At 38.7% G+C, this 20,804-nt stretch overlaps 25 non-coding genes across 25 annotated transcripts; all 25 read left to right on the top strand.

Annotated features, from left to right (window-relative positions):
• The first annotated feature begins 6,702 nt into the window (after positions 1-6,702).
• trnar-ucg (transfer RNA arginine (anticodon UCG)) lies at positions 6,703-6,775 on the top strand. The gene has a single exon. It is a non-coding gene; the product is annotated as a tRNA-Arg (tRNA).
• A 644-nt stretch (positions 6,776-7,419) lies between these two features.
• Positions 7,420-7,492, top strand: trnar-ucg (transfer RNA arginine (anticodon UCG)). Its single transcript has one exon. It is a non-coding gene; the product is annotated as a tRNA-Arg (tRNA).
• A 285-nt stretch (positions 7,493-7,777) lies between these two features.
• Positions 7,778-7,850, top strand: trnar-ucg (transfer RNA arginine (anticodon UCG)). Its single transcript has one exon. It is a non-coding gene; the product is annotated as a tRNA-Arg (tRNA).
• Positions 7,851-8,494: 644 nt separating this feature from the next.
• On the top strand, positions 8,495-8,567 carry trnar-ucg (transfer RNA arginine (anticodon UCG)). Its single transcript has one exon. It is a non-coding gene; the product is annotated as a tRNA-Arg (tRNA).
• A 643-nt stretch (positions 8,568-9,210) lies between these two features.
• Positions 9,211-9,283, top strand: trnar-ucg (transfer RNA arginine (anticodon UCG)). The gene has a single exon. It is a non-coding gene; the product is annotated as a tRNA-Arg (tRNA).
• Positions 9,284-10,276: 993 nt separating this feature from the next.
• trnar-ucg (transfer RNA arginine (anticodon UCG)) lies at positions 10,277-10,349 on the top strand. The gene has a single exon. It is a non-coding gene; the product is annotated as a tRNA-Arg (tRNA).
• A 644-nt stretch (positions 10,350-10,993) lies between these two features.
• On the top strand, positions 10,994-11,066 carry trnar-ucg (transfer RNA arginine (anticodon UCG)). Its single transcript has one exon. It is a non-coding gene; the product is annotated as a tRNA-Arg (tRNA).
• A 285-nt stretch (positions 11,067-11,351) lies between these two features.
• trnar-ucg (transfer RNA arginine (anticodon UCG)) lies at positions 11,352-11,424 on the top strand. The gene has a single exon. It is a non-coding gene; the product is annotated as a tRNA-Arg (tRNA).
• Positions 11,425-12,068: 644 nt separating this feature from the next.
• trnar-ucg (transfer RNA arginine (anticodon UCG)) lies at positions 12,069-12,141 on the top strand. The gene has a single exon. It is a non-coding gene; the product is annotated as a tRNA-Arg (tRNA).
• A 643-nt stretch (positions 12,142-12,784) lies between these two features.
• On the top strand, positions 12,785-12,857 carry trnar-ucg (transfer RNA arginine (anticodon UCG)). The gene has a single exon. It is a non-coding gene; the product is annotated as a tRNA-Arg (tRNA).
• Positions 12,858-13,858: 1,001 nt separating this feature from the next.
• trnar-ucg (transfer RNA arginine (anticodon UCG)) lies at positions 13,859-13,931 on the top strand. Its single transcript has one exon. It is a non-coding gene; the product is annotated as a tRNA-Arg (tRNA).
• A 285-nt stretch (positions 13,932-14,216) lies between these two features.
• trnar-ucg (transfer RNA arginine (anticodon UCG)) lies at positions 14,217-14,289 on the top strand. Its single transcript has one exon. It is a non-coding gene; the product is annotated as a tRNA-Arg (tRNA).
• A 642-nt stretch (positions 14,290-14,931) lies between these two features.
• trnar-ucg (transfer RNA arginine (anticodon UCG)) lies at positions 14,932-15,004 on the top strand. Its single transcript has one exon. It is a non-coding gene; the product is annotated as a tRNA-Arg (tRNA).
• Positions 15,005-15,648: 644 nt separating this feature from the next.
• On the top strand, positions 15,649-15,721 carry trnar-ucg (transfer RNA arginine (anticodon UCG)). The gene has a single exon. It is a non-coding gene; the product is annotated as a tRNA-Arg (tRNA).
• A 643-nt stretch (positions 15,722-16,364) lies between these two features.
• On the top strand, positions 16,365-16,437 carry trnar-ucg (transfer RNA arginine (anticodon UCG)). Its single transcript has one exon. It is a non-coding gene; the product is annotated as a tRNA-Arg (tRNA).
• A 285-nt stretch (positions 16,438-16,722) lies between these two features.
• On the top strand, positions 16,723-16,795 carry trnar-ucg (transfer RNA arginine (anticodon UCG)). Its single transcript has one exon. It is a non-coding gene; the product is annotated as a tRNA-Arg (tRNA).
• Positions 16,796-17,080: 285 nt separating this feature from the next.
• Positions 17,081-17,153, top strand: trnar-ucg (transfer RNA arginine (anticodon UCG)). Its single transcript has one exon. It is a non-coding gene; the product is annotated as a tRNA-Arg (tRNA).
• Positions 17,154-17,438: 285 nt separating this feature from the next.
• On the top strand, positions 17,439-17,511 carry trnar-ucg (transfer RNA arginine (anticodon UCG)). Its single transcript has one exon. It is a non-coding gene; the product is annotated as a tRNA-Arg (tRNA).
• Positions 17,512-18,153: 642 nt separating this feature from the next.
• trnar-ucg (transfer RNA arginine (anticodon UCG)) lies at positions 18,154-18,226 on the top strand. Its single transcript has one exon. It is a non-coding gene; the product is annotated as a tRNA-Arg (tRNA).
• A 285-nt stretch (positions 18,227-18,511) lies between these two features.
• Positions 18,512-18,584, top strand: trnar-ucg (transfer RNA arginine (anticodon UCG)). Its single transcript has one exon. It is a non-coding gene; the product is annotated as a tRNA-Arg (tRNA).
• A 285-nt stretch (positions 18,585-18,869) lies between these two features.
• trnar-ucg (transfer RNA arginine (anticodon UCG)) lies at positions 18,870-18,942 on the top strand. Its single transcript has one exon. It is a non-coding gene; the product is annotated as a tRNA-Arg (tRNA).
• A 285-nt stretch (positions 18,943-19,227) lies between these two features.
• Positions 19,228-19,300, top strand: trnar-ucg (transfer RNA arginine (anticodon UCG)). Its single transcript has one exon. It is a non-coding gene; the product is annotated as a tRNA-Arg (tRNA).
• A 285-nt stretch (positions 19,301-19,585) lies between these two features.
• trnar-ucg (transfer RNA arginine (anticodon UCG)) lies at positions 19,586-19,658 on the top strand. Its single transcript has one exon. It is a non-coding gene; the product is annotated as a tRNA-Arg (tRNA).
• A 642-nt stretch (positions 19,659-20,300) lies between these two features.
• Positions 20,301-20,373, top strand: trnar-ucg (transfer RNA arginine (anticodon UCG)). The gene has a single exon. It is a non-coding gene; the product is annotated as a tRNA-Arg (tRNA).
• A 285-nt stretch (positions 20,374-20,658) lies between these two features.
• On the top strand, positions 20,659-20,731 carry trnar-ucg (transfer RNA arginine (anticodon UCG)). The gene has a single exon. It is a non-coding gene; the product is annotated as a tRNA-Arg (tRNA).
• Positions 20,732-20,804: the final 73 nt, after the last annotated feature.

Raw genomic sequence — 20,804 nt, 5'->3', positions numbered from 1 at the left:
CTCGTTGTCGTTTAATTTCATTAGCACAGCTATTTTGGACATGTTCGCAACTTCCCGAGATAAGGCTTTGTTCTTCTTGCTTTGAAAAGCTAGGACATTGTTATAATATTTAATAATCTAAGAATGCGAGACCTGAGTAATATTGTGTCTGATTATGCATCACAAGATTGAGGGATAGCTTCTCTTCGTACTTGTTCAATATCACTAGCTTTCCTCATTCGGACAGGTTCGCAATTTTCATGTCTATTGTGGTAAAACAACGTCTGCATGATGTCATATAGGAGTATATGTAACAGGCTGCTTGGCCTAATGGATAAGGCGTCTGACTTCGAATCAGAAGATTGAGGGTTCGAGTCCCTTTGTGGTCTTTTAATTTCATAAACTCAGTTAATTTGGACTTGTTCGCAACTTCCCGAGATAAGGCTTTGTTCTTCTTGCTTTGAAAAGCTAGGACATTGTTTTAATATTTAATAATCTAAGAGTGCGAGGCCTGAGTAATATTGTGTCTGATTATGCATCACAAGATTGAGGGATAGCGTCTCTTCGTACTTGTTCAATATCACTAGCTTTCCTCATTCGGACAGGTTCGCAATTTTCATGTCTATTGTGGTAAAACAACGTCTGCATGATGTCATATAAGTGTATATGAAACAGGCTGCGTGGCCTAATGGATAAGGTGTCTGACTTCGAATCAGAAGATTGATGTTTCGAGTCCCTTCGTTGTCATTTAATTTCGTTAATTTGGACTTGTTTGCAATTTCCTGAAATAAGTCTTTGTTCTTGTTGCTTTGAAATGCTAGGACATTGTCATGCAACTTCAATGATCTAAGAATGCGAGACCTGTGAAATATTGTGTCTGATTCTGCATCACAAGATTGAGGGATAGCTTCTCTTCGTACTTGTTCAATATAACTAGCTTTCCTCATTCGGACCGGTTCACAATTTTGATGTCTATTGTTGCAAAACAACGTCTGAATGATGTCATATTGGATTATGTGGAGTAGAGTGTGTCGCCTAATGGATAAGGTGTTTGACTTCAAATCAGACGATTGAGGGTTTGACTCTCCTCGTTGTTGTTTAATTTCATTAGCTCAGCTATTTTGGACATGTTCGCAACTTCCCGAGATAAGGCTTTGTTCTTCTTGCTTTGAAAAGCTAGGACATTGTTATAATATTTAATAATCTAAGAATGCGAGACCTGAGTAATATTGTGTCTGATTATGCATCACAAGATTGAGGGATAGCTTCTCTTCGTACTTGTTCAATATCACTAGCTTTCCTCATTCGGACAGGTTCGCAATTTTCATGTCTATTGTGGTAAAACAACGTCTGCATGATGTCATATAGGAGTATATGTAACAGGCTGCGTGGCCTAATAGATAAGGCGTCTGACTTCGAATCAGAAGATTGAGGGTTCGAGTCCCTTCGTGGTCTTTTAATTTCATAAACTCAGTTAATTTGGACTTGTTCGCAACTCCCCGAGATAAGGCTTTGTTCTTCTTGCTTTGAAAAGCTAGGACATTGTTATAATATTTAATAATCTAAGAGTGCGAGGCCTGAGTAATATTGTGTCTGATTATGCATCACAAGATTGAGGGATAGCGTCTCTTCGTACTTGTTCAATATCACTAGCTTTCCTCATTCGGACAGGTTCGCAATTTTCATGTCTATTGTGGTAAAACAACGTCTGCATGATGTCATATAAGTGTATATGAAACAGGCTGCGTGGCCTAATGGATAAGGTGTCTGACTTCGAATCAGAAGATTGATGTTTCGAGTCCCTTCGTGGTCGTTTAATTTCGTTAATTTGGACTTGTTTGCAATTTCCTGAAATAAGTCTTTGTTCTTGTTGCTTTGAAATGCTAGGACATTGTCATGCAACTTCAATGATCTAAGAATGCGAGACCTGTGAAATATTGTGTCTGATTCTGCATCACAAGATTGAGGGATAGCGTCTCTTCGTACTTGTTCAATATAACTAGCTTTCCTCATTCGGACCGGTTCACAATTTTGATATCTATTGTTGCAAAACAACGTCTGAATGATGTCATATTGGATTATGTGGAGTAGAGTGTGTCGCCTAATGGATAAGGTGTTTGACTTCAAATCAGAAGATTGAGGGTTTGACTCTCCTCGTTGTTTTTTAATTTCATTAGCACAGCTATTTTGGACATGTTCGCAATTTCCCGAGATAAGGCTTTGTTCTTCTTGCTTTGAAAAGCTAGGACATTGTTATAATATTTAATAATCTAAGAGTGCGAGGCCTGAGTAATATTGTGTCTGATTATGCATCACAAGATTGAGGGATAGCGTCTCTTCATACTTGTTCAATATCACTAGCTTTCCTCATTCGGACAGGTTCGCAATTTTCATGTCTATTGTGGCAAAACAACGTCTGCATGATGTCATATAGGAGTGTATTTAACAGGTTGCGTGGCCTAATGGATAAGGCGTCTGACTTCGATTCACAAGATTAAGGGTTCGAGTCCCTTCGTGGTCGTTTAATTTCATAAACTCAGTTAATTTGGACTTGTTTGCAATTTGCGGAAATAAGTCTTTGTTCTTGTTGCTTTGAAATGCTAGAACATTGTCATGCAACTTCAATGATCTAAGAATGCGAGACCTGTGAAATATTGTGTCTGATTCTGCATCACAAGATTGAGGGATAGCGTCTCTTCGTACTTGTTCAATATAACTAGCTTTCCTCATTCGGACCGGTTCACAATTTTGATGTCTATTGTTGCAAAACAACGTCTGAATGATGTCATATTGGATTATGTGGAGTAGAGTGTGTCGCCTAATGGATAAGGTGTTTGACTTCAAATCAGACGATTGAGGGTTTGACTCTCCTCGTTGTTGTTTAATTTCAATTGCACAGCTATTTTGGACATGTTCGCAACTTCCCGAGATAAGGCTTTGTTCTTCTTGCTTTGAAAAGCTAGGACATTGTTATAATATTTAATAATCTAAGAGTGCGAGGCCTGAGTAATATTGTGTCTGATTATGCATCACAAGATTGAGGGATAGCGTCTCTTCGTACTTGTTCAATATCACTAGCTTTCCTCATTCGGACAGGTTCGCAATTTTCATGTCTATTGTGGTAAAACAACGTCTGCATGATGTCATATAAGTGTATATGAAACAGGCTGCGTGGCCTAATGGATAAGGTGTCTGACTTCGAATCAGAAGATTGATTTTTCGAGTCCCTTCGTGGTCGTTTAATTTCGTTAATTTGGACTTGTTTGCAATTTCCTGAAATAAGTCTTTGTTCTTGTTGCTTTGAAATGCTAGGACATTGTCATGCAACTTCAATGATCTAAGAATGCGAGACCTGTGAAATATTGTGTCTGATTCTGCATCACAAGATTGAGGGATAGCGTCTCTTCGTACTTGTTCAATATAACTAGCTTTCCTCATTCGGACCGGTTCACAATTTTGATATCTATTGTTGCAAAACAACGTCTGAATGATGTCATATTGGATTATGTGGAGTAGAGTGTGTCGCCTAATGGATAAGGTGTTTGACTTCAAATCAGAAGATTGAGGGTTTGACTCTCCTCGTTGTTTTTTAATTTCATTAGCACAGCTATTTTGGACATGTTCGCAATTTCCCGAGATAAGGCTTTGTTCTTCTTGCTTTGAAAAGCTAGGACATTGTTATAATATTTAATAATCTAAGAGTGCGAGGCCTGAGTAATATTGTGTCTGATTATGCATCACAAGATTGAGGGATAGCGTCTCTTCATACTTGTTCAATATCAGTAGCTTTCCTCATTCGGACAGGTTCGCAATTTTCATGTCTATTGTGGCAAAACAACGTCTGCATGATGTCATATAGGAGTGTATTTAACAGGTTGCGTGGCCTAATGGATAAGGCGTCTGACTTCGATTCACAAGATTAAGGGTTCGAGTCCCTTCGTGGTCGTTTAATTTCATAAACTCAGTTAATTTGGACTTGTTTGCAATTTGCGGAAATAAGTCTTTGTTCTTGTTGCTTTGAAATGCTAGAACATTGTCATGCAACTTCAATGATCTAAGAATGCGAGACCTGTGAAATATTGTGTCTGATTCTGCATCACAAGATTGAGGGATAGCGTCTCTTCGTACTTGTTCAATATAACTAGCTTTCCTCATTCGGACCGGTTCACAATTTTGATGTCTATTGTTGCAAAACAACGTCTGAATGATGTCATATTGGATTATGTGGAGTAGAGTGTGTCGCCTAATGGATAAGGTGTTTGACTTCAAATCAGACGATTGAGGGTTTGACTCTCCTCGTTGTTGTTTAATTTCAATTGCACAGCTATTTTGGACATGTTCGCAACTTCCCGAGATAAGGCTTTGTTCTTCTTGCTTTGAAAAGCTAGGACATTGTTATAATATTTAATAATCTAAGAGTGCGAGGCCTGAGTAATATTGTGTCTGATTATGCATCACAAGATTGAGGGATAGCGTCTCTTCGTACTTGTTCAATATCACTAGCTTTCCTCATTCGGACAGGTTCGCAATTTTCATGTCTATTGTGGTAAAACAACGTCTGCATGATGTCATATAAGTGTATATGAAACAGGCTGCGTGGCCTAATGGATAAGGTGTCTGACTTCGAATCAGAAGATTGATTTTTCCAGTCCCTTCGTGGTCGTTTAATTTCGTTAATTTGGACTTGTTTGCAATTTCCTGAAATAAGTCTTTGTTCTTGTTGCTTTGAAATGCTAGGACATTGTCATGCAACTTCAATGATCTAAGAATGCGAGACCTGTGAAATATTGTGTCTGATTCTGCATCACAAGATTGAGGGATAGCTTCTCTTCGTACTTGTTCAATATAACTAGCTTTCCTCATTCGGACCGGTTCACAATTTTGATGTCTATTGTTGCAAAACAACGTCTGAATGATGTCATATTGGATTATGTGGAGTAGAGTGTGTCGCCTAATGGATAAGGTGTTTGACTTCAAATCAGAAGATTGAGGGTTTGACTCTCCTCGTTGTTTTTTAATTTCATTAGCACAGCTATTTTGGACATGTTCGCAATTTCCCGAGATAAGGCTTTGTTCTTCTTGCTTTGAAAAGCTAGGACATTGTTATAATATTTAATAATCTAAGAGTGCGAGGCCTGAGTAATATTGTGTCTGATTATGCATCACAAGATTGAGGGATAGCGTCTCTTCATACTTGTTCAATATCACTAGCTTTCCTCATTCGGACAGGTTCGCAATTTTCATGTCTATTGTGGCAAAACAACGTCTGCATGATGTCATATAGGAGTGTATTTAACAGGTTGCGTGGCCTAATGGATAAGGCGTCTGACTTCGATTCACAAGATTAAGGGTTCGAGTCCCTTCGTGGTCGTTTAATTTCATAAACTCAGTTAATTTGGACTTGTTTGCAATTTGCGGAAATAAGTCTTTGTTCTTGTTGCTTTGAAATGCTAGAACATTGTCATGCAACTTCAATGATCTAAGAATGCGAGACCTGTGAAATATTGTGTCTGATTCTGCATCACAAGATTGAGGGATAGCGTCTCTTCGTACTTGTTCAATATAACTAGCTTTCCTCATTCGGACCGGTTCACAATTTTGATGTCTATTGTTGCAAAACAACGTCTGAATGATGTCATATTGGATTATGTGGAGTAGAGTGTGTCGCCTAATGGATAAGGTGTTTGACTTCAAATCAGACGATTGAGGGTTTGACTCTCCTCGTTGTTGTTTAATTTCAATTGCACAGCTATTTTGGACATGTTCGCAACTTCCCGAGATAAGGCTTTGTTCTTCTTGCTTTGAAAAGCTAGGACATTGTTATAATATTTAATAATCTAAGAGTGCGAGGCCTGAGTAATATTGTGTCTGATTATGCATCACAAGATTGAGGGATAGCGTCTCTTCGTACTTGTTCAATATCACTAGCTTTCCTCATTCGGACAGGTTCGCAATTTTCATGTCTATTGTGGTAAAACAACGTCTGCATGATGTCATATAAGTGTATATGAAACAGGCTGCGTGGCCTAATGGATAAGGTGTCTGACTTCGAATCAGAAGATTGATTTTTCCAGTCCCTTCGTGGTCGTTTAATTTCGTTAATTTGGACTTGTTTGCAATTTCCTGAAATAAGTCTTTGTTCTTGTTGCTTTGAAATGCTAGGACATTGTCATGCAACTTCAATGATCTAAGAATGCGAGACCTGTGAAATATTGTGTCTGATTCTGCATCACAAGATTGAGGGATAGCTTCTCTTCGTACTTGTTCAATATAACTAGCTTTCCTCATTCGGACCGGTTCACAATTTTGATGTCTATTGTTGCAAAACAACGTCTGAATGATGTCATATTGGATTATGTGGAGTAGAGTGTGTCGCCTAATGGATAAGGTGTTTGACTTCAAATCAGACGATTGAGGGTTTGACTCTCCTCGTTGTTGTTTAATTTCATTAGCTCAGCTATTTTGGACATGTTCGCAACTTCCCGAGATAAGGCTTTGTTCTTCCTGCTTTGAAAAGCTAGGACATTGTTATACAATTTAATAATCTAAGAGTGCGAGGCCTGAGTAATATTGTGTCTGATTATGCATCACAAGATTGAGGGATAGCGTCTCTTCATACTTGTTCAATATCACTAGCTTTCCTCATTCGGACAGGTTCGCAATTTTCATGTCTATTGTGGCAAAACAACGTCTGCATGATGTCATATAGGAGTATATGTATCAGGTTGCGTGGCCTAATGGATAAGGCGTCTGACTTCGAATCAGAAGATTAAGGGTTCGAGTCCCTTCGTGGTCGTTTACTTTCATAAACTCAGTTAATTTGGACTTGTTTGCAATTTGCGGAAATAAGTCTTTGTTCTTGTTGCTTTGAAATGCTAGAACATTGTCATGCAACTTCAATGATCTAAGAATGCGAGACCTGTGAAATATTGTGTCTGATTCTGCATCACAAGATTGAGGGATAGCGTCTCTTCGTACTTGTTCAATATAACTAGCTTTCCTCATTCGGACCGGTTCACAATTTTGATGTCTATTGTTGCAAAACAACGTCTGAATGATGTCATATTGGATTATGTGGAGTAGAGTGTGTCGCCTAATGGATAAGGTGTTTGACTTCAAATCAGAAGATTGAGGGTTTGACTCTCATCGTTGTTGTTTAATTTCATTAGCACAGCTATTTTGGACATGTTCGCAATATCCCGAGATAAGGCTTTGTTCTTCTTGCTTTGAAAAGCTAGGACATTGTTATAATATTTAATAATCTAAGAGTGCGAGGCCTGAGTAATATTGTGTCTGATTATGCATCACAAGATTGAGGGATAGCGTCTCTTCGTACTTGTTCAATATCACTAGCTTTCCTCATTCGGACAGGTTCGCAATTTTCATGTCTATTGTGGTAAAACAACGTCTGCATGATGTCATATAGGAGTATATGTAACAGGCTGCGTGGCCTAATGGATAAGGCGTCTGACTTCGAATCAGAAGATTGAGGGTTCGAGTCCCTTCGTGGTCGTTTAATTTCATAAACTCAGTTAATTTGGACTTGTTCGCAACTTCCCGAGATAAGGCTTTGTTCTTCTTGCTTTGAAAAGCTAGGACATTGTTATAATATTTAATAATCTAAGAGTGCGAGACCTGTGAAATATTGTGTCTGATTCTGCATCACAAGATTGAGGGATAGCGTCTCTTCGTACTTGTTCAATATAACTAGCTTTCCTCATTCGGACAGGTTCGCAATTTTCATGTCTATTGTGGCAAAACAACGTCTGCATGATGTCATATAGGAGTATATGTATCAGGTTGCGTGGCCTAATGGATAAGGCGTCTGACTTCGAATCAGAAGATTAAGGGTTCGAGTCCCTTCGTGGTCGTTTACTTTCATAAACTCAGTTAATTTGGACTTGTTTGCAATTTGCGGAAATAAGTCTTTGTTCTTGTTGCTTTGAAATGCTAGAACATTGTCATGCAACTTCAATGATCTAAGAATGCGAGACCTGTGAAATATTGTGTCTGATTCTGCATCACAAGATTGAGGGATAGCGTCTCTTCGTACTTGTTCAATATAACTAGCTTTCCTCATTCGGACCGGTTCACAATTTTGATATCTATTGTTGCAAAACAACGTCTGAATGATGTCATATTGGATTATGTGGAGTAGAGTGTGTCGCCTAATGGATAAGGTGTTTGACTTCAAATCAGAAGATTGAGGGTTTGACTCTCCTCGTTGTTGTTTAATTTCATTAGCACAGCTATTTTGGACATGTTCGCAATATCCCGAGATAAGGCTTTGTTCTTCTTGCTTTGAAAAGCTAGGACATTGTTATAATATTTAATAATCTAAGAGTGCGAGGCCTGAGAAATATTGTGTCTGATTATGCATCACAAGATTGAGGGATAGCGTCTCTTCGTACTTGTTCAATATCACTAGCTTTCCTCATTCGGACAGGTTCGCAATTTTCATGTCTATTGTGGTAAAACAACGTCTGCATGATGTCATATAGGAGTATATGTAACAGGCTGCGTGGCCTAATGGATAAGGCGTCTGACTTCGAATCAGAAGATTGAGGGTTCGAGTCCCTTCGTGGTCGTTTAATTTCATAAACTCAGTTAATTTGGACTTGTTCGCAACTTCCCGAGATAAGGCTTTGTTCTTCTTGCTTTGAAAAGCTAGGACATTGTTATAATATTTAATAATCTAAGAGTGCGAGACTTGTGAAATATTGTGTCTGATTCTGCATCACAAGATTGAGGGATAGCGTCTCTTCGTACTTGTTCAATATAACTAGCTTTCCTCATTCGGACCGGTTCACAATTTTGATATCTATTGTTGCAAAACAACGTCTGAATGATGTCATATTGGATTATGTGGAGTAGAGTGTGTCGCCTAATGGATAAGGTGTTTGACTTCAAATCAGAAGATTGAGGGTTTGACTCTCCTCGTTGTTGTTTAATTTCATTAGCACAGCAATTTTGGACATGTTCGCAATTTCCCGAGATAAGGCTTTGTTCTTCTTGCTTTGAAAAGCTAGGACATTGTTATAATATTTAATAATCTAAGAGTGCGAGGCCTGAGTAATATTGTGTCTGATTATGCATCACAAGATTTAGGGATAGCGTCTCTTCGTACTTGTTCAATATCACTAGCTTTCCTCATTCGGACAGGTTCGCAATTTTCATGTCTATTGTGGTAAAACAACGTCTGCATGATGTCATATAGGAGTATATGTAACAGGCTGCGTGGCCTAATGGATAAGGCGTCTGACTTCGAATCAGAAGATTGAGGGTTCGAGTCCCTTCGTGGTCGTTTAATTTCATAAACTCAGTTAATTTGGACTTGTTCGCAACTTCCTGAGATAATGCTTTGTTCTTCTTGCTTTGAAAAGCTAGGACATTGTTATAATATTTAATAATCTAAGAGTGCGAGACCTGAGTAATATTGTGTCTGATTATGCATCACAAGATTGAGGGATAGCGTCTCTTCGTACTTGTTCAATATCACTAGCTTTCCTCATTCGGACAGGTTCGCAATTTTCATGTCTATTGTGGTAAAACAACGTCTGCATGATGTCATATAAGTGTATATGAAACAGGCTGCGTGGCCTAATGGATAAGGTGTCTGACTTCGAATCAGAAGATTGATTTTTCCAGTCCCTTCGTGGTCGTTTAATTTCGTTAATTTGGACTTGTTTGCAATTTCCTGAAATAAGTCTTTGTTCTTGTTGCTTTGAAATGCTAGGACATTGTCATGCAACTTCAATGATCTAAGAATGCGAGACCTGTGAAATATTGTGTCTGATTCTGCATCACAAGATTGAGGGATAGCTTCTCTTCGTACTTGTTCAATATAACTAGCTTTCCTCATTCGGACCGGTTCACAATTTTGATGTCTATTGTTGCAAAACAACGTCTGAATGATGTCATATTGGATTATGTGGAGTAGAGTGTGTCGCCTAATGGATAAGGTGTTTGACTTCAAATCAGACGATTGAGGGTTTGACTCTCCTCGTTGTTGTTTAATTTCATTAGCTCAGCTATTTTGGACATGTTCGCAACTTCCCGAGATAAGGCTTTGTTCTTCCTGCTTTGAAAAGCTAGGACATTGTTATACAATTTAATAATCTAAGAGTGCGAGGCCTGAGTAATATTGTGTCTGATTATGCATCACAAGATTGAGGGATAGCGTCTCTTCATACTTGTTCAATATCACTAGCTTTCCTCATTCGGACAGGTTCGCAATTTTCATGTCTATTGTGGCAAAACAACGTCTGCATGATGTCATATAGGAGTATATGTATCAGGTTGCGTGGCCTAATGGATAAGGCGTCTGACTTCGAATCAGAAGATTAAGGGTTCGAGTCCCTTCGTGGTCGTTTACTTTCATAAACTCAGTTAATTTGGACTTGTTTGCAATTTGCGGAAATAAGTCTTTGTTCTTGTTGCTTTGAAATGCTAGAACATTGTCATGCAACTTCAATGATCTAAGAATGCGAGACCTGTGAAATATTGTGTCTGATTCTGCATCACAAGATTGAGGGATAGCGTCTCTTCGTACTTGTTCAATATAACTAGCTTTCCTCATTCGGACCGGTTCACAATTTTGATATCTATTGTTGCAAAACAACGTCTGAATGATGTCATATTGGATTATGTGGAGTAGAGTGTGTCGCCTAATGGATAAGGTGTTTGACTTCAAATCAGAAGATTGAGGGTTTGACTCTCATCGTTGTTGTTTAATTTCATTAGCACAGCTATTTTGGACATGTTCGCAATATCCCGAGATAAGGCTTTGTTCTTCTTGCTTTGAAAAGCTAGGACATTGTTATAATATTTAATAATCTAAGAGTGCGAGGCCTGAGTAATATTGTGTCTGATTATGCATCACAAGATTGAGGGATAGCGTCTCTTCGTACTTGTTCAATATCACTAGCTTTCCTCATTCGGACAGGTTCGCAATTTTCATGTCTATTGTGGTAAAACAACGTCTGCATGATGTCATATAGGAGTATATGTAACAGGCTGCGTGGCCTAATGGATAAGGCGTCTGACTTCGAATCAGAAGATTGAGGGTTCGAGTCCCTTCGTGGTCGTTTAATTTCATAAACTCAGTTAATTTGGACTTGTTCGCAACTTCCCGAGATAAGGCTTTGTTCTTCTTGCTTTGAAAAGCTAGGACATTGTTATAATATTTAATAATCTAAGAGTGCGAGACCTGTGAAATATTGTGTCTGATTCTGCATCACAAGATTGAGGGATAGCGTCTCTTCGTACTTGTTCAATATAACTAGCTTTCCTCATTCGGACAGGTTCGCAATTTTCATGTCTATTGTGGCAAAACAACGTCTGCATGATGTCATATAGGAGTATATGTATCAGGTTGCGTGGCCTAATGGATAAGGCGTCTGACTTCGAATCAGAAGATTAAGGGTTCGAGTCCCTTCGTGGTCGTTTACTTTCATAAACTCAGTTAATTTGGACTTGTTTGCAATTTGCGGAAATAAGTCTTTGTTCTTGTTGCTTTGAAATGCTAGAACATTGTCATGCAACTTCAATGATCTAAGAATGCGAGACCTGTGAAATATTGTGTCTGATTCTGCATCACAAGATTGAGGGATAGCGTCTCTTCGTACTTGTTCAATATAACTAGCTTTCCTCATTCGGACCGGTTCACAATTTTGATATCTATTGTTGCAAAACAACGTCTGAATGATGTCATATTGGATTATGTGGAGTAGAGTGTGTCGCCTAATGGATAAGGTGTTTGACTTCAAATCAGAAGATTGAGGGTTTGACTCTCCTCGTTGTTGTTTAATTTCATTAGCACAGCTATTTTGGACATGTTCGCAATATCCCGAGATAAGGCTTTGTTCTTCTTGCTTTGAAAAGCTAGGACATTGTTATAATATTTAATAATCTAAGAGTGCGAGGCCTGGGAAATATTGTGTCTGATTATGCATCACAAGATTGAGGGATAGCGTCTCTTCGTACTTGTTCAATATCACTAGCTTTCCTCATTCGGACAGGTTCGCAATTTTCATGTCTATTGTGGTAAAACAACGTCTGCATGATGTCATATAGGAGTATATGTAACAGGCTGCGTGGCCTAATGGATAAGGCGTCTGACTTCGAATCAGAAGATTGAGGGTTCGAGTCCCTTCGTGGTCGTTTAATTTCATAAACTCAGTTAATTTGGACTTGTTCGCAACTTCCCGAGATAAGGCTTTGTTCTTCTTGCTTTGAAAAGCTAGGACATTGTTATAATATTTAATAATCTAAGAGTGCGAGACTTGTGAAATATTGTGTCTGATTCTGCATCACAAGATTGAGGGATAGCGTCTCTTCGTACTTGTTCAATATAACTAGCTTTCCTCATTCGGACCGGTTCACAATTTTGATATCTATTGTTGCAAAACAACGTCTGAATGATGTCATATTGGATTATGTGGAGTAGAGTGTGTCGCCTAATGGATAAGGTGTTTGACTTCAAATCAGAAGATTGAGGGTTTGACTCTCCTCGTTGTTGTTTAATTTCATTAGCACAGCAATTTTGGACATGTTCGCAATTTCCCGAGATAAGGCTTTGTTCTTCTTGCTTTGAAAAGCTAGGACATTGTTATAATATTTAATAATCTAAGAGTGCGAGGCCTGAGTAATATTGTGTCTGATTATGCATCACAAGATTTAGGGATAGCGTCTCTTCGTACTTGTTCAATATCACTAGCTTTCCTCATTCGGACAGGTTCGCAATTTTCATGTCTATTGTGGTAAAACAACGTCTGCATGATGTCATATAGGAGTATATGTAACAGGCTGCGTGGCCTAATGGATAAGGCGTCTGACTTCGAATCAGAAGATTGAGGGTTCGAGTCCCTTCGTGGTCGTTTAATTTCATAAACTCAGTTAATTTGGACTTGTTCGCAACTTCCTGAGATAATGCTTTGTTCTTCTTGCTTTGAAAAGCTAGGACATTGTTATAATATTTAATAATCTAAGAGTGCGAGACCTGAGTAATATTGTGTCTGATTATGCATCACAAGATTGAGGGATAGCGTCTCTTCGTACTTGTTCAATATCACTAGCTTTCCTCATTCGGACCGGTTCACAATTTTGATATCTATTGTTGCAAAACAACGTCTGAATGATGTCATATTGGATTATGTGGAGTAGAGTGTGTCGCCTAATGGATAAGGTGTTTGACTTCAAATCAGAAGATTGAGGGTTTGACTCTCCTCGTTGTTGTTTAATTTCATTAGCACAGCAATTTTGGACATGTTCGCAATTTCCCGAGATAAGGCTTTGTTCTTCTTGCTTTGAAAAGCTAGGACATTGTTATAATATTTAATAATCTAAGAGTGCGAGGCCTGAGTAATATTGTGTCTGATTATGCATCACAAGATTTAGGGATAGCGTCTCTTCGTACTTGTTCAATATCACTAGCTTTCCTCATTCGGACAGGTTCGCAATTTTCATGTCTATTGTGGTAAAACAACGTCTGCATGATGTCATATAGGAGTATATGTAACAGGCTGCGTGGCCTAATGGATAAGGCGTCTGACTTCGAATCAGAAGATTGAGGGTTCGAGTCCCTTCGTGTTCGTTTAATTTCATAAACTCAGTTAATTTGGACTTGTTCGCAACTTCCTGAGATAATGCTTTGTTCTTCTTGCTTTGAAAAGCTAGGACATTGTTATAATATTTAATAATCTAAGAGTGCGAGGCCTGAGTAATATTGTGTCTGATTATGCATCACAAGAGTGAGGGATAGCGTCTCTTCGTACTTGTTCAATATCACTAGCTTTCCTCATTCGGACAGGTTCGCAATTTTCATGTCTATTGTGGTAAAACAAAGTCTGCATGATGTCATATAAGTGTATATGTAACAGGCTGCGTGGCCTAATGGATAAGGCGTCTGACTTCGAATCAGAAGATTGAGGGTTCGAGTCCCTTCGTGGTCGTTTAATTTCATAAACTCAGTTAATTTGGACTTGTTCGCAACTTCCCGAGATAAGGCTTTGTTCTTCTTGCTTTGAAAAGCTAGGACATTGTTATAATATTTAATAATCTAAGAGTGCGAGGCCTGAGTAATATTGTGTCTGATTATGCATCACAAGATTGAGGGATAGCGTCTCTTCGTACTTGTTCAATATCACTAGCTTTCCTCATTCGGACAGGTTCGCAATTTTCATGTCTATTGTGGTAAAACAACGTCTGCATGATGTCATATAGGAGTATATGAAACAGGCTGCGTGGCCTAATGGATAAGGCGTCTGACTTCGAATCAGAAGATTGAGGGTTCAAGTCCCTTCGTGGTCGTTTAATTTCATAAACTCAGTTAATTTGGACTTGTTTGCAATTTGCGGAAATAAGTCTTTGTTCTTGTTGCTTTGAAATGCTAGAACATTGTCATGCAACTTCAATGATCTAAGAATGCGAGACCTGTGAAATATTGTGTCTGATTCTGCATCACAAGATTGAGGGATAGCGTCTCTTCGTACTTGTTCAATATAACTAGCTTTCCTCATTCGGACCGGTTCACAATTTTGATATCTATTGTTGCAAAACAACGTCTGAAATGTCATATTGGATTATGTGGAGTAGAGTGTGTCGCCTAATGGATAAGGTGTTTGACTTCAAATCAGAAGATTGAGGGTTTGACTCTCCTCGTTGTTGTTTAATTTCATTAGCACAGCTATTTTGGACATGTTCGCAATTTCCCGAGATAAGGCTTTGTTCTTCTTGCTTTGAAAAGCTAGGACATTGTTATAATATTTAATAATCTAAGAGTGCGAGGCCTGAGTAATATTGTGTCTGATTATGCATCACAAGATTGAGGGATAGAATCTCTTCGTACTTGTTCAATATCACTAGCTTTCCTCATTCGGACAGGTTCGCAATTTTCATGTCTATTGTGGTAAAACAACGTCTGCATGATGTCATATAGGAGTATATGTAACAGGCTGCGTGGCCTAATGGATAAGGCGTCTGACTTCGAATCAGAAGATTGAGGGTTCGAGTCCCTTCGTGGTCGTTTACTTTCATAAACTCAGTTAATTTGGACTTGTTTGCAATTTGCGGAAATAAGTCTTTGTTCTTGTTGCTTTGAAATGCTAGAACATTGTCATGCAACTTCAATGATCTAAGAATGCGAGACCTGTGAAATATTGTGTCTGATTCTGCATCACAAGATTGAGGGATAGCGTCTCTTCGTACTTGTTCAATATAACTAGCTTTCCTCATTCGGACCGGTTCACAATTTTGATATCTATTGTTGCAAAACAACGTCTGAATGATGTCATATTGGATTATGTGGAGTAGAGTGTGTCGCCTAATGGATAAGGTGTTTGACTTCAAATCAGAAGATTGAGGGTTTGACTCTCCTCGTTGTTGTTTAATTTCATTAGCACAGCTATTTTGGACATGTTCGCAATATCCCGAGATAAGGCTTTGTTCTTCTTGCTTTGAAAAGCTAGGACATTGTTATAATATTTAATAATCTAAGAGTGCGAGGCCTGAGTAATATTGTGTCTGATTATGCATCACAAGATTGAGGGATAGCGTCTCTTCGTACTTGTTCAATATCACTAGCTTTCCTCATTCGGACAGGTTCGCAATTTTCATGTCTATTGTGGTAAAACAACGTCTGCATGATGTCATATAGGAGTATATGTAACAGGCTGCGTGGCCTAATGGATAAGGCGTCTGACTTCGAATCAGAAGATTGAGGGTTCGAGTCCCTTCGTGGTCGTTTAATTTCATAAACTCAGTTAATTTGGACTTGTTCGCAACTTCCCGAGATAAGGCTTTGTTCTTCTTGCTTTGAAAAGCTAGGACATTGTTATAATATTTAATAATCTAAGAGTGTGAGACCTGTGAAATATTGTGTCTGATTCTGCATCACAAGATTGAGGGATAGCGTCTCTTCGTACTTGTTCAATATAACTAGCTTTCCTCATTCGGACCGGTTCACAATTTTGATATCTATTGTTGCAAAACAACGTCTGAATGATGTCATATTGGATTATGTGGAGTAGAGTGTGTCGCCTAATGGATAAGGTGTTTGACTTCAAATCAGAAGATTGAGGGTTTGACTCTCCTCGTTGTTGTTTAATTTCATTAGCACAGCTATTTTGGACATGTTCGCAATTTCCCGAGATAAGGCTTTGTTCTTCTTGCTTTGAAAAGCTAGGACATTGTTATAATATTTAATAATCTAAGAGTGCGAGGCCTGAGTAATATTGTGTCTGATTATGCATCACAAGATTTAGGGATAGCGTCTCTTCGTACTTGTTCAATATCACTAGCTTTCCTCATTCGGACAGGTTCGCAATTTTCATGTCTATTGTGGTAAAACAACGTCTGCATGATGTCATATAGGAGTATATGTAACAGGCTGCGTGGCCTAATGGATAAGGCGTCTGACTTCGAATCAGAAGATTGAGGGTTCGAGTCCCTTCGTGGTCGTTTAATTTCATAAACTCAGTTAATTTGGACTTGTTCGCAACTTCCTGAGATAATGCTTTGTTCTTCTTGCTTTGAAAAGCTAGGACATTGTTATAATATTTAATAATCTAAGAGTGCGAGGCCTGAGTAATATTGTGTCTGATTATGCATCACAAGATTGAGGGATAGCGTCTCTTCGTACTTGTTCAATATCACTAGCTTTCCTCATTCGGACAGGTTCGCAATTTTCATGTCTATTGTGGTAAAACAAAGTCTGCATGATGTCATATAAGTGCATATGTAACAGGCTGCGTGGCCTAATGGATAAGGCGTCTGACTTCGAATCAGAAGATTGAGGGTTCGAGTCCCTTCGTGGTCGTTTAATTTCATAAACTCAGTTAATTTGGACTTGTTCGCAACTTCCCGAGATAAGGCTTTGTTCTTCTTGCTTTGAAAAGCTAGGACATTGTTATAATATTTAATAATCTAAGAGTGCGAGGCCTGAGTAATATTGTGTCTGATTATGCATCACAAGATTGAGGGATAGCGTCTCTTCGTACTTGTTCAATATCACTAGCTTTCCTCATTCGGACAGGTTCGCAATTTTCATGTCTATTGTGGTAAAACAAAGTCTGCATGATGTCATATAGGAGTATATGAAACAGGCTGCGTGGCCTAATGGATAAGGCGTCTGACTTCGAATCAGAAGATTGAGGGTTCGAGTCCCTTCGTGGTCGTTTAATTTCATAAACTCAGTTAATTTGGACTTGTTCGCAACTTCCCGAGATAAGGCTTTGTTCTTCTTGCTTTGAAAAGCTAGGACATTGTTATAATATTTAATAATCTAAGAGTGCGAGGCCTGAGTAATATTGTGTCTGATTATGCATCACAAGATTGAGGGATAGCGTCTCTTCGTACTTGTTCAATATCACTAGCTTTCCTCATTCGGACAGGTTCGCAATTTTCATGTCTATTGTGGTAAAACAACGTCTGCATGATGTCATATAGGAGTATATGAAACAGGCTGCGTGGCCTAATGGATAAGGCGTCTGACTTCGAATCAGAAGATTGAGGGTTCAAGTCCCTTCGTGGTCGTTTAATTTCATAAACTCAGTTAATTTGGACTTGTTTGCAATTTGCGGAAATAAGTCTTTGTTCTTGTTGCTTTGAAATGCTAGAACATTGTCATGCAACTTCAATGATCTAAGAATGCGAGACCTGTGAAATATTGTGTCTGATTCTGCATCACAAGATTGAGGGATAGCGTCTCTTCGTACTTGTTCAATATAACTAGCTTTCCTCATTCGGACCGGTTCACAATTTTGATATCTATTGTTGCAAAACAACGTCTGAAATGTCATATTGGATTATGTGGAGTAGAGTGTGTCGCCTAATGGATAAGGTGTTTGACTTCAAATCAGAAGATTGAGGGTTTGACTCTCCTCGTTGTTGTTTAATTTCATTAGCACAGCTATTTTGGACATGTTCGCAATTTCCCGAGATAAGGCTTTGTTCTTCTTGCTTTGAAAAGCTAGGACATTGTTATAATATTTAATAATCTAAGAGTGCGAGGCCTGAGTAATATTGTGTCTGATTATGCATCACAAGATTGAGGGATAGAATCTCTTCGTACTTGTTCAATATCACTAGCTTTCCTCATTCGGACAGGTTCGCAATTTTCATGTCTATTGTGGTAAAACAACGTCTGCATGATGTCATATAGGAGTATATGTAACAGGCTGCGTGGCCTAATGGATAAGGCGTCTGACTTCGAATCAGAAGATTGAGGGTTCGAGTCCCTTCGTGGTCGTTTAATTTCATAAACTCAGTTAATTTGGACTTGTTCGCAACTTCCCGAGATAAGGCTTTGTTCTTCTTGCTTTGAAAAGCTAGGACATTGTTATAATATTTAATAATCTAAGAGTGCGAGGCCTGAGTAATATTGTGTCTGATTATGCATCACAAGATTTAGGGATAGCGTCTCTTCGTACTTGTTCAATATCACTAGCTTTCCTCATTCGGACAGGTTCGCAATTTTCATGTCTATTGTGGTAAAACAACGTCTGCATGATGTCATATAGGAGTATATGTAACAGGCTGCGTGGCCTAATGGATAAGGCGTCTGACTTCGAATCAGAAGATTGAGGGTTCGAGTCCCTTCGTGGTCGTTTAATTTCATAAACTCAGTTAATTTGGACTTGTTCGCAACTTCCTGAGATAAGGCTTTGTTCTTCTTGCTTTGAAAAGCTAGGACATTGTTATAATATTTAATAATCTAAGAGTGCGAGGCCTGAGTAATATTGTGTCTGATTATGCATCACAAGATTGAGGGATAGCGTCTCTTCGTACTTGTTCAATATAACTAGCTTTCCTCATTCGGACAGGTTCGCAATTTTCATGTCTATTGTGGTAAAACAAAGTCTGCATGATGTCATATAAGCTTATATGTAACAGGTTGCGTGGCCTAATGGATAAGGCGTCTGACTTCGAATCAGAAGATTGAGGGTTCGAGTCCCTTCGTGGTCGTTTAATTTCATAAACTCAGTTAATTTGGACTTGTTCGCAACTTCCCGAGATAAGGCTTTGTTCTTCTTGCTTTGAAAAGCTAGGACATTGTTATAATATTTAATAATCTAAGAGTGCGAGGCCTGAGTAATATTGTGTCTGATTATGCATCACAAGATTTAGGGATAGCGTCTCTTCGTACTTGTTCAATATCACTAGCTTTCCTCATTCGGACAGGTTCGCAATTTTCATGTCTATTGTGGTAAAACAACGTCTGCATGATGTCATATAGGAGTATATGTAACAGGCTGCGTGGCCTAATGGATAAGGCGTCTGACTTCGAATCAGAAGATTGAGGGTTCGAGTCCCTTCGTGGTCGTTTAATTTCATAAACTCAGTTAATTTGGACTTGTTCGCAACTTCCCGAGATAAGGCTTTGTTCTTCTTGCTTTGAAAAGCTAGGACATTGTTATAATATTTAATAATCTAAGAGTGCGAGGCCTGAGTAATATTGTGTCTGATTATGCATCACAAGATTGAGGGATAGCGTCTCTTCGTACTTGTTCAATATAACTAGCTTTCCTCATTCGGACAGGTTCGCAATTTTCATGTCTATTGTGGTAAAACAAAGTCTGCATGATGTCATATAAGTGTATATGTAACAGGCTGCGTGGCCTAATGGATAAGGCGTCTGACTTCGAATCAGAAGATTGAGGGTTCGAGTCCCTTCGTGGTCGTTTAATTTCATAAACTCAGTTAATTTGGACTTGTTCGCAATTTGCGGAAATAAGTCTTTGTTCTTGTTGCTTTGAAATGCTAGAACATTGTCATGCAACTTCAATGATCTAAGAATGCGAGACCTGTGAAATATTGTGTCTGATTCTGCATCACAAGATTGAGGGATAGCGTCTCTTCGTACTTGTTCAATATAACTAGCTTTCCTCATTCGGACCGGTTCACAATTTTGATATCTATTGTTGCAAAACAACGTCTGAAATGTCATATTGGATTATGTGGAGTAGAGTGTGTCGCCTAATGGATAAGGTGTTTGACTTCAAATCAGAAGATTGAGGGTTTGACTCTCCTCGTTGTTGTTTAATTTCATTAGCACAGCTATTTTGGACATGTTCGCAATTTCCCGAGATAAGGCTTTGTTCTTCTTGCTTTGAAAAGCTAGGACATTGTTATAATATTTAATAATCTAAGAGTGCGAGGCCTGAGTAATATTGTGTCTGATTATGCATCACAAGATTGAGGGATAGCGTCTCTTCGTACTTGTTCAATATCACTAGCTTTCCTCATTCGGACAGGTTCGCAATTTTCATGTCTATTGTGGTAAAACAAAGTCTGCATGATGTCATATAGGAGTATATGAAACAGGCTGCGTGGCCTAATGGATAAGGCGTCTGACTTCGAATCAGAAGATTGAGGGTTCGAGTCCCTTCGTGGTCGTTTAATTTCATAAACTCAGTTAATTTGGACTTGTTCGCAACTTCCTGAGATAAGGCTTTGTTCTTCTTGCTTTGAAAAGCTAGGACATTGTTATAATATTTAATAATCTAAGAGTGCGAGGCCTGAGTAATATTGTGTCTGATTATGCATCACAAGATTGAGGGATAGCGTCTCTTCGTACTTGTTCAATATAACTAGCTTTCCTCATTCGGACAGGTTCGCAATTTTCATGTCTATTGTGGTAAAACAAAGTCTGCATGATGTCATATAAGCTTATATGTAACAGGCTGCGTGGCCTAATGGATAAGGTGTCTGACTTCGAATCAGAAGATTGAGGGTTCGAGTCCCTTCGTGGTCGTTTAATTTCATAAACTCAGTTAATTTGGACTTGTTCGCAACTTCCCGAGATAAGGCTTTGTTCTTCTTGCTTT

Source organism: Salvelinus alpinus, chromosome 25 (assembly GCF_045679555.1).
Source record: "Salvelinus alpinus chromosome 25, SLU_Salpinus.1, whole genome shotgun sequence".
NCBI lineage: Eukaryota > Metazoa > Chordata > Actinopteri > Salmoniformes > Salmonidae > Salvelinus > Salvelinus alpinus.
This window is presented reverse-complemented; position numbering and strand designations above follow the sequence as displayed.